At 43.0% G+C, this 16,058-nt stretch overlaps 1 protein-coding gene and 1 non-coding gene across 2 annotated transcripts in view; one reads left to right on the top strand and one right to left on the bottom strand.

The window, feature by feature from the left end:
* Window positions 1-16,058, bottom strand: part of TNFAIP8L3 (TNF alpha induced protein 8 like 3) — a 54,058-nt gene that overhangs the window by 13,012 nt on the left and 24,988 nt on the right. The window lies entirely within an intron of this gene.
* Window positions 8,154-8,317, top strand: LOC111767365 (U1 spliceosomal RNA). The gene has a single exon (XR_002799203.2). It is a non-coding gene; the product is annotated as a U1 spliceosomal RNA (small nuclear RNA).

The following is a 16,058-nucleotide window of genomic DNA, read 5'->3' as shown; positions in this document are numbered from 1 at the left end:
TGGACACTCAGGCCCTACAGACACAGACTCAAAAAACAAACACAATTTAAACACAGGCCCCAGCATTCCCTCCACATGCCTGCCCCCTCTCAGACTGGCCCAGCCTTGGAACCCTGTCCTTCCAGGACAGCTACTTCTTCTGTACTTGGGCCTTTGCTGGCTACAGGCCTGGAGAGGGGTAGATGCAGCAGGACCAGCAGAACCAAAGCCGTAGGCACCACGGCACCCATAACCCTGGAAGCGCTCTCCCCAAAGTCAGAGACCACAGAGTCTTCAAGAAACTCCACAGCCACGAGACCCTGACATGGCCAGGATTTAATCGTCAAGCCTGGGGGCAAACCACAGTCATCGTGCAGGACATAAAAGGAAGTAATGGCATTTCCTGGCTCTTGGTTTACCATGAAAAAGCCCCAACTTCCTGACTCAGCTCTGCCAGAGTTTGAGACAAATAATATTCCTGCTCAGTCTGATTACTACCATGGCCATCAGACCGCTAGGCGAATGACCTTTGTGCCCAAAAGATCAAATTCGTCCTCCAAAGACAAATATTTACAAGCAGTAGGGCTGTCTAAAAGATTGTGCTGCGTGCTTCAAAGTCAGTTCCAAAGAAAAAAGCTTTAAGATTTTTGAGTAATGGTCCTGTCACTGAAATAAGGATATGCCCCCTCAGGTGATTATTCTGATGGAAACAATACAATCTAGATGGGTCTGTTTCTGGAAAAATCAAAGAATGAGTCATTTCACTGTAGTCACAGCTCCTAAAAACTGCTTGAGAATAAAATATTTTTAAAGGCTCCCTAGATATGCAGCACACACGAATTACATGGAAGCAATGGATCTGCTAAATAAGTGCTCATTAGAAAGTACGTGCCAGGAGAGCAGGGCCTTCTTGTCTGTTTAAGGCCTACTGTTTGCCCACTGCCTAGCACACTGGCAGCACAGAGCAGGTGCTGGTGGAATGAACCGAGTGCTGACTCTGTACCAAACTTTGCTGTTTTCCCTCTAAATGTCTGGTGAAGCAGGCGCATTTTGCTAGCCTGATTCCAAGCTCTGCTCTTTCTACCACCACCATTTCTAACATTCTGTTCTAGAGCTCACATCTTTTGTTCATATACCCTCATAAGAATTTTTAAAAACTATGTACCTCCTTGCATACTTTTTAATTTGATGGAAAGTAATTTTCACTTTAATGCTAAATAGTTGGGAAAGATACTGCGGTGGTTCATTTTATGTGTCAGCTTGGCTAGGTTATGGTGTCAAGTTGTTTGGTCAAGCACTGGCCCTGCTTGTTACGATGATGCTATTTCATAGATAGGACCTTGTATCCACAATCAACACAGCAGATTGCCCTCTGCAATGTGGGGAGTCTCCTCATCGAATAAGCTGGAGGTCTTTCAGAAGAATTTCTGTCTCAACTTCAACATTGGCTCTTGCCAGAATTTCCAACCAGCCAGATTCCCCTGGAGAATTTGGAGTAATGACTTCAATACCTTCACTGGCGTTTCTAGCTTATAACCTGCCCTAAGGAGCTCAGTCTTGTCCACAATTACTTATAAAAAAAAATCTCTCTCTATATGTATATATGCATACATATATATATGCATATATACATCTATATATTCATTCCCTTCCCGAGTTTGAGTAAAATAATATTCCTGCCCAGTCTGATCACCTACCATGGTTGCCAGACCTCTGTGTGATAAAATATATAGCTATATCTTCTTGGTTCTGTTTCTCTGGAGAACCCTGACTAATACAGATAAAATTTCTAGGTACCGTACTTACTGACATTTTCAAATTAACCTGTTAAATCCCTCTTTTAAATGTATCCAATATAATAAAAATACGACAGTGATATAATATCCATCATTATCCATTTAAAAACTACACAAGCAGGATGTTCTTTAAACAACTGCGAGTATTTTATTCTTTTTTCTCCTTGAAATTTTATCTCTATTCTATTTCACCAGCAGAACTTTAATACATGCTTTATGCTTGAAAAAAATTTTACTTGATGACTCCATCATACTATTCTGGTTACCAACAACCTCCAAGTGTTAAAAAAGTTCTCCTGGAGTGAGTTATCATTAAGGTTATTTTTGATACAATTTAAGAATGAGGCAGTTAGCCAGGTCAACGAGGAGAAGACAAGCCACAGGATGGCCAACAGACAACATGGCTGCAAAACCTCACTGAGACCTTGAGGTCCCAGTTTCTTTTTCTGGGACTTCCCCTTGGCCCTGGATATTCCAAATAGTCCTCAACACTGGCCCCACTATTGGTGGGGTAATCAATAACAGCTGGGGTCCCTTCCCTTAGCATTAGTAGGGGAAGGAATAATTAATAGTTTAAAGTAACCTCACAAGGCAGAGCTCGCGCTCTCTGCCTAGAAGAGCCTGCAACAAATCTTGGTGTGCATTTCTGTCCTTCTTTCCCATTTCTCAGCAAGCTCTCTTCGTTTCCTCCATTTCCCAATAAATTCTTTTTACTGCCCTAACTAAACTGGCATGTTATTAAATTCTTTTATGCAACATAGCCAAGAAGCTAGAGGAAGCCAATACTTCCCCATCTTTATTTGGTGAGCCAGCCAAGAGAAAGATAAGTGAGTAGTGCTCCCTGACCCCCTCCAGAGACTGGTGAGTTTTAATTAGGGCCTGTCTGTGCCCTCTTTTGGTTTTGCTGTTTTAAAGGGGGTTCCTGGATAAAGGGGTTTCTGGATAGGCTCCCACAGGACATAAACTTGGCCTGCCCAGACTTTCAGCTCCCTCTCCAGAGGTGGCAGGGGCAAATCCTCACCCCATATAGATCCAAGAAGTTCTGGATGGTGAGTGAAACTGCCCTTGAGACCTGACTGGGCATATAGCCTGAGTGGAGAAGGAATCTGCTGGGAGTTTACCAAGTCCTTTCTGTGAGTTCAGAATGGCTATCATCTGTGGTTTCCTTAGACCGCTAGTTAACTCCTTTTAATTAAAAGTGCCTTTGATCTTGCAACTACTGCTGTTCTCATTTTGGGTCTATGAGATGCTTTAGAATGCCTTAGAAACTAAAAATGCACATGTTAGCGAGGTATGCGCTCCACCCTCAGCAGTATCCTGAGGCTTTGCTCCTTCTCCCACCTAACCTGGAGATTGTCTGGGGGGAGTGCGGGGTGTGGGGAGGAGGGTCCCTGAGGATGTTTGCTGGCAAGTCACAGGACAAACAGTCTCTAGCTCTTTTATGGGCTTTAAATGTTGGGTTTAACATTTAAACTCCTAGGAGTGGCTATGGGGTGAGCTCATTCTTAGCCAGGTCCTAAGACCACTGCAAAGTAGGCAAAGGAAAGGTGCCTAGCCAGCCCCTTTTCCTAGGGTCAGCTGGCTTGGGTGTTTGGTATGGAAGCTGGACCCAGATACCTCCATGACCTCTAAGGTTCTGGGGACACCCAGAGACATAAGGCTCCCGATCCCCAGAACCAAGGGACAGTGAACTGTGCCCCCGACTCTAGGATGCTGGCTCAGTTAGCAATCGGTTCAGTCAGGACGAGTGGTGAGATGCCCTCAGACTGATGAACAGTCTTATCCTCCCCTAGGATAATGGGTGGCTCTTCCACCATTCCAGCAGACTCCCCACTGGGGTGTCTTTTCAAAAACTGGGACAACCTACCTAAAAAAGAAGAGGCTAATCTTTTCCTGCCACACCACGTGACCACAGTATGGCCAAGAGTGGGCTCTGTATGGGACCCTGAATTCCAGTTCAACCTGTGTAAGAGAGAAGGAGAGGACAGACAGATCTGAGGGCCAGAGACCATGTAGCCATGTAGCCATGTCTCCTTAAAGGGATGAGGAAATGCCCTGAGATTAAAAGGTTCTTAACTATTCCTTGCTCTTTGCCTATTCCTTGTAACAATCCAATCCTTCCCAGGGAAAAGCCCTTGTAGGGATATAACCCTTGCTTGGAGGTAACCAATGAAATACAGCCCCCAGAGTGGCCCCAGGTATTACAAACCTGGAACTTAGATCTATTAATTGCAGCTCAAACAGGAATTTGTGCATTGATTGATATTAAGTACCTATCTGTCTGATGATTATGATGATATCTCTTTGAAAGCATATGCAGAGGGACACTGAACATGTTAAAAGTCCTGGTAAATTAATTCATTTTCTAAGTAATTAATGAACGTGCCTATGAAAGAAAGGACTGGCTCTCTTAAATCCTGTCTTTGTTTTGCTTGCCATATACCTGTCTTGTTGTTGCCTATACTGTCTTTGTGAGTTTATGTCTAGGGCAGTGCCTCTCTTCATACCTCTCCTAGCTATCCTAAGCATAACAACTGCTGTGGAAACTGGGGTTAGCAGTTTATACCCAAACCCAGCAGGTCAACCACAATCCCTCCCTAAAATTAACCAATAGCATAAAAGAACTCAAGGAAGAATGCTGTTTCCCATCAACTTTGGGAGGATGCAGCCTCTGAAGGTACCTGGTCTTTCTCACTCTCATGGCTCAGTATGTCATAGCTGGCCCCCCTTTTTGGGTACACTTACCACCATCTTCTTTATCCTTTTAGTGTGGCCAAGTATCTTCAAAATTCTAACTAAGTTTATTTCTTCCAGAATCAACACCTTCCAGAACAAGATATTAGTCATGCAGGGATTTCAGCCAGTTCCAAACAGTGTCAGATCATCTTTCCTTGGCCTCAATAGAAAAGCCAGAGAGGTTTACGCTCTGTCAGGCAGGGACTACTGCCCTAACCAGCAGGAAGTTACTACATAAGAATGACCATCACCTCTCAGCACCCTCTTAAGAATAAGGGCATAAACTCTCTGAGGGCGGCATTGAGGCAAGTTAGCCAGGGAAATGAGGTGAGAACAAGCCACAGCATGGCTGCCAGAGAACATGGCTACAACTTTGAGTTTAACCTTGAGGTCCCAGTTTCTCTTTCTGGACCTCCCCTTGGCCCTGGATATTCCAAACAGTCCTCACCGTTGTCCCCTACCCTTTAGCATTAGCAAGGGGGAGGAATAATTAATAGTTTAAAGGTAACCACACAAGGCCAAGCTCACTCTTTCTGCCAAGAGGAGCGCACACCAAATCTCAGTATGTATTCCCATCCTTCTCTCCCATATCTCAGCAAGCTTTCTTCTTTCCTCCCATTTCCCAATAAATTCTTTTTACTGGCCTAACTAAACTGGCATGAAATTAAATTCTTTTATGCAACATAGCCAAGAAGTTAGAGGAATCCAACACCTCCCCATCTTCAAGAATATTAAAATGTTGATGAATACTTATTAAACATAAAAAATAAAATTTTATTGGAAGTTCAACTCCTAATGAATAGGCAAGGGAAGGTTGTGGTGCCTTGATTAAAAGAAGTTTTGCCAACACCAGAGTTTTACAATGCGCTTTTGTTAGACCTGCGAGGTTTTGTACCCTGGAGTAATGTGTCATATTAAGCTTCTTATGGATGAGAACTCCATGATTAAAACAGTGGAAGTAAGGGAGATCAACCAGGCCCTGATTTCAGGTTTCTTCTCAGAAAGATGAGTTTTAGAAAAGAAAATGTACTGAAAACAGAAAAAGAAATTTGGATCTGTAAATTGATTCTCTCAGAGCTCTGCTTTTCTGCACATCTTGTGGGAAGTTTCTGAATTTTCAGAGATATACACATCTATAGGAGCACATTTTCTATAAGGGCAGCAAAATTCTATGTGGTATTGCTCCTTGGGGAGTGGAGGGAGATTTCCTTGACTGAATAAGTTTGGGAAACATTGAGTTAGGCAAAATTAAACAGATTCTTTTCTATAAAAACATTTCTTTAATACATTATGGTATTTTGTCAGTCTTCCAGAGAGGAATGGGTAGAACGTGTCAACAGTGTGATGTAGCATTTCCCAATTTTATTTAAGCAAGAGTTTAATTCCTTTTGACTCTGAGGAGGATGACCAGCTGTCCTAGTTTGTCTAAGACTGAGAGGTTTACAGACAGGAGTTTTAGTACTAAAATTGGAGAACAATCAGGCAAATCAGGACAAGCTGGTCATCCTATTCCTGAGCCACACATTATCTATCTCTGACTTACAAAATGAAGAAGAAAGAAGTAACACAAAAAATTTGAGAGGGCAGAAGACTAATGTTTAAGATGCTCTGTCTTCATCAAGATGGTGGAGTGAAATGCTATAGAGTTATGTCCCCCAACAGAAACTTTTAACAACCAGCACTGGCAGAACACAACTTTCTCAAAGATTCAGGAAATAGTTAAAGGACTGTAGTAAAAGGGCAAGCAACAAATCAAGAAAGGCTAATTAAAAGCAGTAGAATCTCATGGCACCTTGGCTGCCGCTTCCCTACCACTCACTGGCTTGGAGGAGAACCGGCCTGTGCTCCCAGTGCTGATACCTGGCTCCAGTTCTGGAGGGAGCACAGTAACTCTCATGCAGATACTGGGGGTTTACATGTCTGGTCCACTTTGTCCAGAGGCGGCCTGAGAGACTATCCCAGAACCTGCCCTGCATGTAGAAAGTGGCTTACTGAACTCTTTGAACAGAACACTGTGGGACGGCAGCCAAGTTAGGTTGCCTGGGGTCATACAGTGCGGTGCCCAGGACCATGAAGAAGCTGTTTCCTATGGAAGAGGGGTAATTTGGAATCATTTAAAAAGGGATTCCTAGGGCCACACAAACATGCCCAAGGTAAGACATGTACAGAAAGGATCAGGGTGGCCTTTATGCTTTGTCCTGGAGCTATTCTCTAAACTCATTGCATGGATAAATTCTGAAGGATGGAATCTGCAAAGACTTGGAAAGGTATGTTCTGTTTTCCTTTTCTTTTTTTTTTTTTTTTTTTTGTTAGCTCCTGGTATTCAAGGAAATCTCTGCCAGTAACACTTATTGGATACTAGCTGGATACAAGGTTAAGGAACAAATACTTCCAGAATCTAAATTTTAGTGATAATACATTAAAATATCAAAATGTACAAGTTTCAACAAAAAAAATTATAAAGCATACAGAGGAACAAGGAGTGATGGCCCAGGCAAAGGAGAAAATTAAAGCATTAAAAATAAGCAATGAGAGGGAAGCGGACTTGGCCCAGTGGTTAGGGCGTCCATCTACCACATGGGAGATCCGCGGTTCAAACCCCAGGTCTCCTTGACCCATGTGGAGCTGGCCCATGTGCAGTGCTGATGTGTGCAAGGAGTGCCATGCCATGCAGGGGTGTCCCCCGCATAGGGGAGCCCCACGTGCAAGGAGTGCACCCTGTAAGGAGAGCTGCCCAGCGTGAAAGAAAGTGCAGCCTGCCCAAGAATGGTGCTGCACAGAGAGTTGACACAACAAGATGACGCAACAAAAAGAAACACAGATTCCTGTGCCACTGACAACAACAGAAGCGGACAAAGAAGAAGACGCAGCAAACAGACACAGAGAACAGACAACTGGGGTGGGGGTGGGGAGGGGAGAGAAATAAATAAAAATAAATCTTTAAAAAAAAAGCAATGAGAGGAACAGACCTGGGACATACCAGGCAAAGACTTTTAAAAATGGTCCTAAGTATGCTCAAGGAGTCAAGGGAAAACATGGCCAAAGAACTACAGTAAGTCAGAAAAACAAAGAAAATATCAATAAAGAAATGGAAATTATGAAAAGGAACCAAACAGAGCTGAAGAACACAGTAACAGAAGTAAAAAATTCCCTAGAGAGGTTCAACCATAGATTGGAGCTGGCAGAAGAATCGGTGAACCTGAGCGAAGACAAGTGAAATCATTCAGTGTAAGGAGTAGAAAGAAGAAAGAAGTGAACAGAGATTGAGGAACCTATGGAATACCATCAAGTACACAATGTATGCACTGAGGGAATCCCAGAAGGAGAAGAAAAAGAGAACAAGGCAGAGAGAATATGCAAAGAAATAATGGCTAGAAACTTCCCAAATTTAGCAAAAGACATGCATGTACATATCCAAGATGTTTAATGACCTTCAAACAGGATGAACTTAAACAAGCATATTATAATGCAGCATATTATAATGCAGCATATTATAATCAAACTGGTGAACACCAAAGAAAGAGAATTTTGAAAGCCACAAGAGAGAAGCTCCTTTACACATATAAGGGAACATCAATAAGATTAAGTGCAAGTTTCTCATCGGAAACTATGGAAGCAAGAAGGCAATGGGATGACGTATTTAAAGTGCTGAAAGTGGAAAGTGCCAACCAAGAATTCTATATCTTTCCCAGGGTGAGGCTTATCCATTGCACTCCGGATGTGCTGACCCCTGCGATTTCCCCAAATGTAGGAAACTCGACTGTGAAATTTGTGGTAGTGTGGGACTGCGTTCATGCTCTCCCCTGGTTAAACAACAACAACAACAACAAAAAGAATTCTATATCTGGCAAAACTATCTTTCAAAAGTGAGGGAGAGATTAAGACATTTCCAGCCAAAAGCCAAGGCAGTCCACCACTAGACCAGACCTAGAGGAGATGTGAAGAGAGTTCTGCAGGTTGAAAGGAAAGGGCAAAAGACAATAGATCAATACATAACATAACACAGGCTTTAAGGGAGGGTGTATGCACCAGTGGAGAGCTGGGTGCGGGTCATCCTACTGAGAAGACTTCTCACACATGGAAGTCTTGGGCTTGCTTCCACTCATAATTCTGTCTCAGCATTCCACAGAGGGACTCCCTTGGCGACCTGCCAGCGAGGGACACTGTGGGCTGAGAGGAGGAGTGTGAGTCAAGTTTAGGAGTGTGCTTGGAATATTTGGGGAAATCACTCACTTGTGAGCCTGTTTGTTTGGGGAAACATCAAGAGATCTAGGACAGATCTTGGCAAAACTGTTCTTTTATTCCTGTGTGCCAGCCTTAGGAAGCCTTTCTTAGCCAGGGAAAATTCTCTTAACCATATTTGAACAAAAGTTCCCATTTCCAACTATGAAAGGTAATGGATTTTAAAAAATACTTCAGAGTCCCTGAGAATGGACATAAAAATATGATTATACTGCTATAGTATGGCTCACCTGGGCAGCCTAATAAGACAAGATTAAGGAAGTGCAAATTAACCCTTTTAGGGAATCTGGGGCTTCCTTAAATAAGATTGATGGGACGAGCTCAAGTGAGAGAAATAAGAAGGCAGTGCTCTGGAATAAGTGCCTTAGAACATTTACAAAGAAAGGAAAAGTACCAGAGCTATGTTGGGAGATAACACGACAATAGGAATGAAGTAGTTTGGAGAAAGAAAGCAAAAGACCATTTAAGTGGATACATCACTGTATGGAAAGTGCTGGGGTTAGTTTGAGTTGATGCTTTATTTTTATTTTTTTTAAGATTTATTTTTTATTTATTTCTCTCCCCTTACCAGCCCCCTCGAGTTGTCTGCTCTGTGTCTATTCATTGTGTGTTCTTCTGTGACCGCTTCGATCATTATCAGCAGCACCAGGAATCTGTGTTTCTTTTTGTTGCGTCAGCTCTCCGTGTGTGTGGTGCCATTCTTGGGCAGGCTGCACTTTCTTTCACGCTGGGTGGCTCTCCTCACGGAGCGTACTCCTTGTGCGTGGGGCTCCCCTACGCAGGGGACACCCCTGCATGGCAGGGCACTCCTTGCACGCAGCAGCACTGCACGTGGGCCAGCTCCACACGGGCCAAGGAGGCCCAGGGTTTGAACCACGGACCTCCCATGTGGTAGGTAGATGCCCTATCCACTGGGCCAAGTCTACTTCCCAAGTTGATGCTTTTATAAATGATGTTCAGCGGAAGCACAAGTGATGTTTCCACGTTTCTAGAAAACACTAAGCTCTCCCAGATGGTGAAATGCCAAGTTGTTGGTGATAAACAGCAAGAAAATTTCACCAAGCTAGGTGAGTGGGCAGAAGAGCAGCAGATGAGCTTTCGCATGGTAATAAACTTTTGGGGAAATAAAGTTAATGATAGCTATAAAATACGATGGGTTCTGAGCATCAGCCCAGGATCAGCAGTAGTGGGGAGGGGCTAGCGGACAGCCCTCAACTATTCCCTCCTTTTCTTGACAGGACTCTGTAGTTTCTCTGCCTGTGGTTCAGGAGTGTATGGAGAACTGGTGCATAAGTATGAACAGCTATATTGAAATGATAAAATAAGAAGTTATTTGTAATAGCCAGCATGTACGTGTGTGCGTGTATGTGTGTGCCCACGCGCCTGCACACACAGTCACTTTGTTTCTGTAAACAGATTAAGATGATGGCAGGGAAGAGAATTAGTTAAAAGTGTTAAGTATAAATTAGAAGTGGAGATGGTATCCTGTGAAAAATATAATCTGTAGTGCTAATAAGCACCATTGGCCAAGGCAGGCGACCCAGGGTACAGAGGTAGAGTACAGAGGTGGGAGGGGAGCCCTAATGACATGGGGAGGGGTAAGGCCTGGGACAGAGTGATTCATGACAGTCCAGGTTTCTGGAACTCAATCACTCACATTTGGGGGCAAAAAACCTTAAAGCAAGGCTCCCTGAGATGGAGCAGCCTCACAAACTCCTTTCAACTTGGCATTTCATGACATGTACTCATCCTTGTGCTCAACTGCTTATACATCCAGAACAGCAGACTGGACCTGTCATGTCCCCCAGGAGGCTTCATTCTTCACTATTATTAGGGACCAGTAGCCAGCGGAGAGACCAGTAGTCACTGGAGGGAGTAATATGCTTCCCTCCCCAGCCCCTCCCATTTTCTTTTCTGCTTTCTGGTGAATGATAGGGAATGGGGTGGCTGTGGGGATGAGGTAGTGGGCGGGGTGGGATATCCATGGTAATGAGAACACACTGCCTGTCTTAGTTCTTGGTTGTCCCGAAGTAGAAGCGGGGTTAAAACTATTAAGGAGCCTTAAGTAGTGTTTTGTTTTGTTTTTTTAAAGATTTATTTATTTTTCTCCCCTCCCGCCCTGCCCCAGTTGTCTGCTCTCTATGTCTATTTGCTGTGTCTTCTTCTTCGTCCACTTCTGTTGTTGTCAGCGGCATGGGAATCTGTGTTTCTTTTTGTTGCATCATCTTGCTGTGTCAGCTCTCCGTGTGTGCGGCGCCATTCCTGGGCTGGCTGCACTTTCTTTCACGCTGGGCAGCTCTCCTTACGGGTGCACTCCTTGTGTGTGGGGCTCCCCTACGCGGGGGACACCCCTGCGTGGCACAGCACTCCTTGCGTGCATCAGTACTGCGCGTGGGCCAGCTGCACACGGGTCAAGAAGGCCCGGGGTTTGAACCATGGACCTCCCATGTGGTAGACGGACGCCCTATCCACTGGGCCAAGTCTGCTTCCCAAGAAGTGTTTTGAAATGCAAAGCGAAAATACTTATGGTTTCCAGAAAGACTAACTGAATAGATACATCTCTAGTAGAGTCATACTAGAAAATATTGTCCTTCCCTTGTATAAAACCGTGGCTCATATACCCTTGGAATATTAAAGAAATACCATAGAGGAAGTACAACGAACTAGTCAAGGGACAGTGGGACCCTTGTGTCAAGGACAAGTGAAAACCTTGATCCCATCCTTACCATGCAGAAATGATCAAAGCTTAGCAGCTCATGAAAAATGCCTTTTCTTGGCCCAATCCTTTTCATACTTGAGTGAGACAGAATTCTTGAGGCTTAAGAAAGATATTCTGGGATACTTTGAAAGATATCACAGGAAAACTTAGATGACCGGGCAGGGGTGAAGAATGGATTTTTCTGGCTGATGGGAAACCCTGCACACCCTGCACATCCTTGAAGCTGTCTTGGTTGCCAAGGGAGTCACCTGCCTGGAAGACGGTTCTCCTGGGCTCATATCTGTTGCTGGGAGACTTGGGGCCCCCAAATTTCTACCACCTGCAACAAGAAATGAGCAGCCTTTGGGTCCTATGGGTGGGGTGACCATCACTCTGAGATAGGAGCCTCTACCAGGCACCTCAATGGGGTATGCAAATTGAAAATATTAGAAACTCTGTTTATGTTTACTTTTTTCCCTGAAGAGATAAATCATGCTTTACTAATACTTAATGTACAGATTGACCCTGGTCTCCCACTGGTGTGTGGCATTCAGGGGGAAGAAGGGAAGGTCTTCCCCATCACACTGTACACAGCCACGCTGTATCCCTCACTTGTTTGTTTCCGCTAAGCAGTCTTGACTTACTACAGCATATGTTTATGTGTGCTTGGTTAAACAGACTCACTGATTATATTGCTTAGTTCTAACTAAAATAACCCTCACAAAATGGACCAATGACTTCAAAAGATTCCTGCAAGAAACCAAACTGAGAACTGGAGACAATACCCTGATCCTGCAAGCCCATGTGAACAGCGAGAAAATGGAAGTAAGAGCTTTCCCAGCCACCTTATAAGGTAAAAGTAATGGTCTAATCCGTCTGAGAAAAAAAATGGGCCCTTAAAATTCCAAAAATTTTAGTAAGACACTTTTACTTGCCTTGAGATACTCCCCAAGGCAGTTGGAAGACAGCACAATCAGCGACAGTTCACTGCATTGTTGGCTGGTCTGTAACTTGTCCTGGGTGACCGGGAGTGCCCAGCGAGCAGCAAGCACATGGTTGACAGGAGACGGGGAGAGGGATGAGTCAAGGGTGATGCCGTGTTTCTCCTAGCTTGGGACACGAGGCAATTACTGCGCTGACTGAAATACGAATCTCTGCAGAAGGACCAGCGTGGTGGTGGTAGTGGTGGGAGATGGATTAAGACCTGAGCATGCTGAGTCTGAGGTGCTGTGTGGGGCATCTGGGTGGAGATGGCCGCAGGAGCCTGTCCAGGAAGCATCTCAGCCCAGCCTGTCCTACCCTGAGCTTCTGATGTGCCCATCCAAACTCTGTTCCTTCCCAGTAAGAGATGGTGAAAAGGCTCATCCTCCTGAAATAATTTGCTAAGAAGGGCTCCTGAGGGGTAAACAGGTTCTTCCTTTGAAAGGCAAATACCTATTTCCTGGTTAGAGTGTAGTCTCTGCTCACAGCTTACTGTGTATCAGAGCCACAGGGTAACCTCCACAGGGATTCTCTCTCCCCTTTCGGCTCACACCAACCTGCCCCTCCTTCCACCACTAAGAATTTGATTACTAAAAAAATTAGCGTGGGAAGGGAGAGGCAGGCCTGGGTGCAGTAGGACTTGGGAGGAGATGGGGAGGAAGGAGGACGGAATTGCTAGAGACAACCAAATGCAGAACAGGAGGTGGTACTGGTCAACCTTCCCCCTTCTGCCACATGGTCAGTCATCCTGCCTCCTAGGTTTGGGCTTGGGTGCCTCTGAAATCTTGCCTTTGGCTCAGGCATGCGAGTGAGCACAAAGTTTTGGCTTTCCCTGGTGGCTGCACAGTCCTAGAGATCCATTCATGCAGTGGCCACTAGGAATGGAGATTGAGTTTTCTGGGGGGGGGGGGGGGGGGTCAGGCATGAGGATATATCCTAGCTCTATCAGATATTTTAAGGGTTCTGGGCAAGGACATACAGATGCAATAGTAGTTGCAACAGGGCACTTCTCATAGGAAAACAGATTCAGATCACTTCAACATCTTGCATTGAAGAACTTTAAAGGTGGCATTTAATCATCTTAAAGATGAAAACCAAGTTTTTCTCATTTCAAAATATTCCTGGGCCTTGACATAACTTACTATTTCAGGTGATATTAACAGAGACTGGCAGGGTCAGCTGTAAAGCTTTCAGTTCCTACTCTCATCTTGTTGTAGACTTTCAATCCACTCACTCATCAGCCTTGAGCAATCAGTACTCAATTATGATAACTACCGAGCACAGACGAAAGACCTGAGGCAGTTCACACCATGGAGCTAATATTTTCAACAATCCTACAAAAGAGGTACAGTGAGTCCAGTGAGTCCCATTTTTACAGATGAAGGACAGCTGATGATTTAAGTCATTCATTCAAAGCTGCACAGGTTGGTCCAAGTCTAGACCAATTCCAGACAAGCCTGCTGTCTTTGCCTTCTTGCATCTGATCTCAGAACATTACCCTTGGCTCCCTAATGATTGATTTCTCACTTATTTGAAACATTAAATAGGCCTCAAATTAAAATCCCATTTAGCAAGAGAATTTATGTTTCACATTTTTAAAAATACAAAAGCCTTATTATATGATAGAATATATTCATTAAAACCTGAAGATAGAAGTAGCTTTCATTTTTAGAGGGGACTCTATATATTTCAACAGAGTTACACAATGATTTTATTTTTCGTATTGACTTTACAGCCAGCTCTGAAACTTTAATGTGCGTTTGATAATTTTACTTACCAGAGTTAATTGAAGCAGATAGTTGTGAAGTCACTAGGGGGTGAATCATTTCCAACTCAATCCAATTTGGATTTCTGAGAGATATTTTTGTCTTGCTGCATTAGAAGAGCAACCGTCACTACTAAAAACATCTACTTACATGATTTCTTTTTTAATGAAAGCTTGTTCATTCTCTCTCTTTGGCATGTAACAAATAACTAGTGTCTCTCTGGGTGGTAGGACATACATTCTGGCATAATAATAAGAGAGTCCATTTATGTAGTGCTCACTCTCCTAAATGCTTCATGCACAGTAACATCTTATTCTCACAACAACTCTATGAAATAGGTGCTAATATCATCATCATCGTCATCATTATCATCCCCATTTTACATTCCAGGGAACCAAGGCAACCTTGTGTAAGGTTGCCCACTTGGGAGGTGGCAGAGCTGGGATTCAGGCACAGGAAGCAACTCCAGCATCCTGTGCTACCACACAAAATTGCCATCCAAGAAATGGCAAATATCAACTCTTTTCAATTACTGCCCACTACAAGATGAAAAGCAAGGAAGCAGGCTTTTTCTTAGATTTAAAAAAAATCAGGATGCATTTCAAATATACAAAAAAAAGATAACAAAACAAGTGCCTTGTGTAGCCGCCATGCAGAATGAACAAATCTTAATATTTCACTCTCATGGACAGAGGGCGTTCATGTGAAGCTTCCTGTTTTCAGCTCTCGTCTTCTCATTCCCTAGGGCAAATTACACTTAAGTTGATGTGTCTTTGTCCCATGTTTTATACTTTTACAACATCAATATGCATTCATCCACATTTTATTATTTAGAGTATCTTAAAACTTCACCTACAAGGTGTTATACTACACAGATCCTTCTACCACTCTTCATTCAACATTATGCTTTCAAGATTTATCTTGTTAGTCATTTATTGCTTTTATGAATATATTATATATCCAGGTTTCCTATTGTTAAGTTCTTTCCAATTTCTACAGGCAAAAAAGTCCACAGACCTGTCTCCTTGGGCACACCAGTCTCTTGGGTTCTTTACTTAGAATGTGATTGGCACATCCTCTACCAGAAGCTGCCAGATGCTCTTCAGTGAAACTACACTAATTTTCACTCTCAGCAGCAGCATTTGAGAGTTTCTGTGGTTCCACTTCCTCATCAACACTTCAAAGAGTCCCTCTTTTTAATTTTTGCTAGTCTGATGGAAACAAAACCATATCTTGTTTAATTTGCATTTCCCTGATTATTAGTGTGACTGAATATATTTTCATGTTTATTGGGCACTCAGGTTTTTCTCTTCTGTTAATTGATTATTCATGTATTTTTTCCCCAGCTGGGTTGCATGTCTTTTTCTTGTTCATCTAAAGGAGTTTTTAGATAGAATGAATTCTAATCCTCTGCTGATTAATTCTTCTCAGTGTGTAGTATTGTCTTTTAACTTTATTTAGGATGGTTCTTAGAAATAATAAATTTTAATATAGTCAAATATATCAAACAATATTTTCCTTTATGGATTGTGGCTGTTGTATATTGTTTTTCAAATCCTTTCCTACCATGAGGTGATAAAAGAATCTCATGTATTTTCCAAAAGTTTTTAGTTTTGCTTTTCACATTTAAGTCTTTTATTTGTCCGGTGTTTGTGAGTATTGTGTGAGGTAGGGAATCTTTTTTTTTTCCTTTAAATTTATTCAATTTATTATCCTTTCCCTGCTGAACTGTTAGAACATATTTTCATATCAAATTTCCATATTGCCCAGATGTTTTTGAGTTTTTTGCTCTTTTTCATTGGTCTAGTTACCCATTTCTGTACCATACCATACTCTTTTAATTACTACAACTTATAGTAA

This window comes from Dasypus novemcinctus, chromosome 3 (assembly GCF_030445035.2).
Source record: "Dasypus novemcinctus isolate mDasNov1 chromosome 3, mDasNov1.1.hap2, whole genome shotgun sequence".
Lineage (NCBI taxonomy): Eukaryota > Metazoa > Chordata > Mammalia > Cingulata > Dasypodidae > Dasypus > Dasypus novemcinctus.
This window is presented reverse-complemented; position numbering and strand designations above follow the sequence as displayed.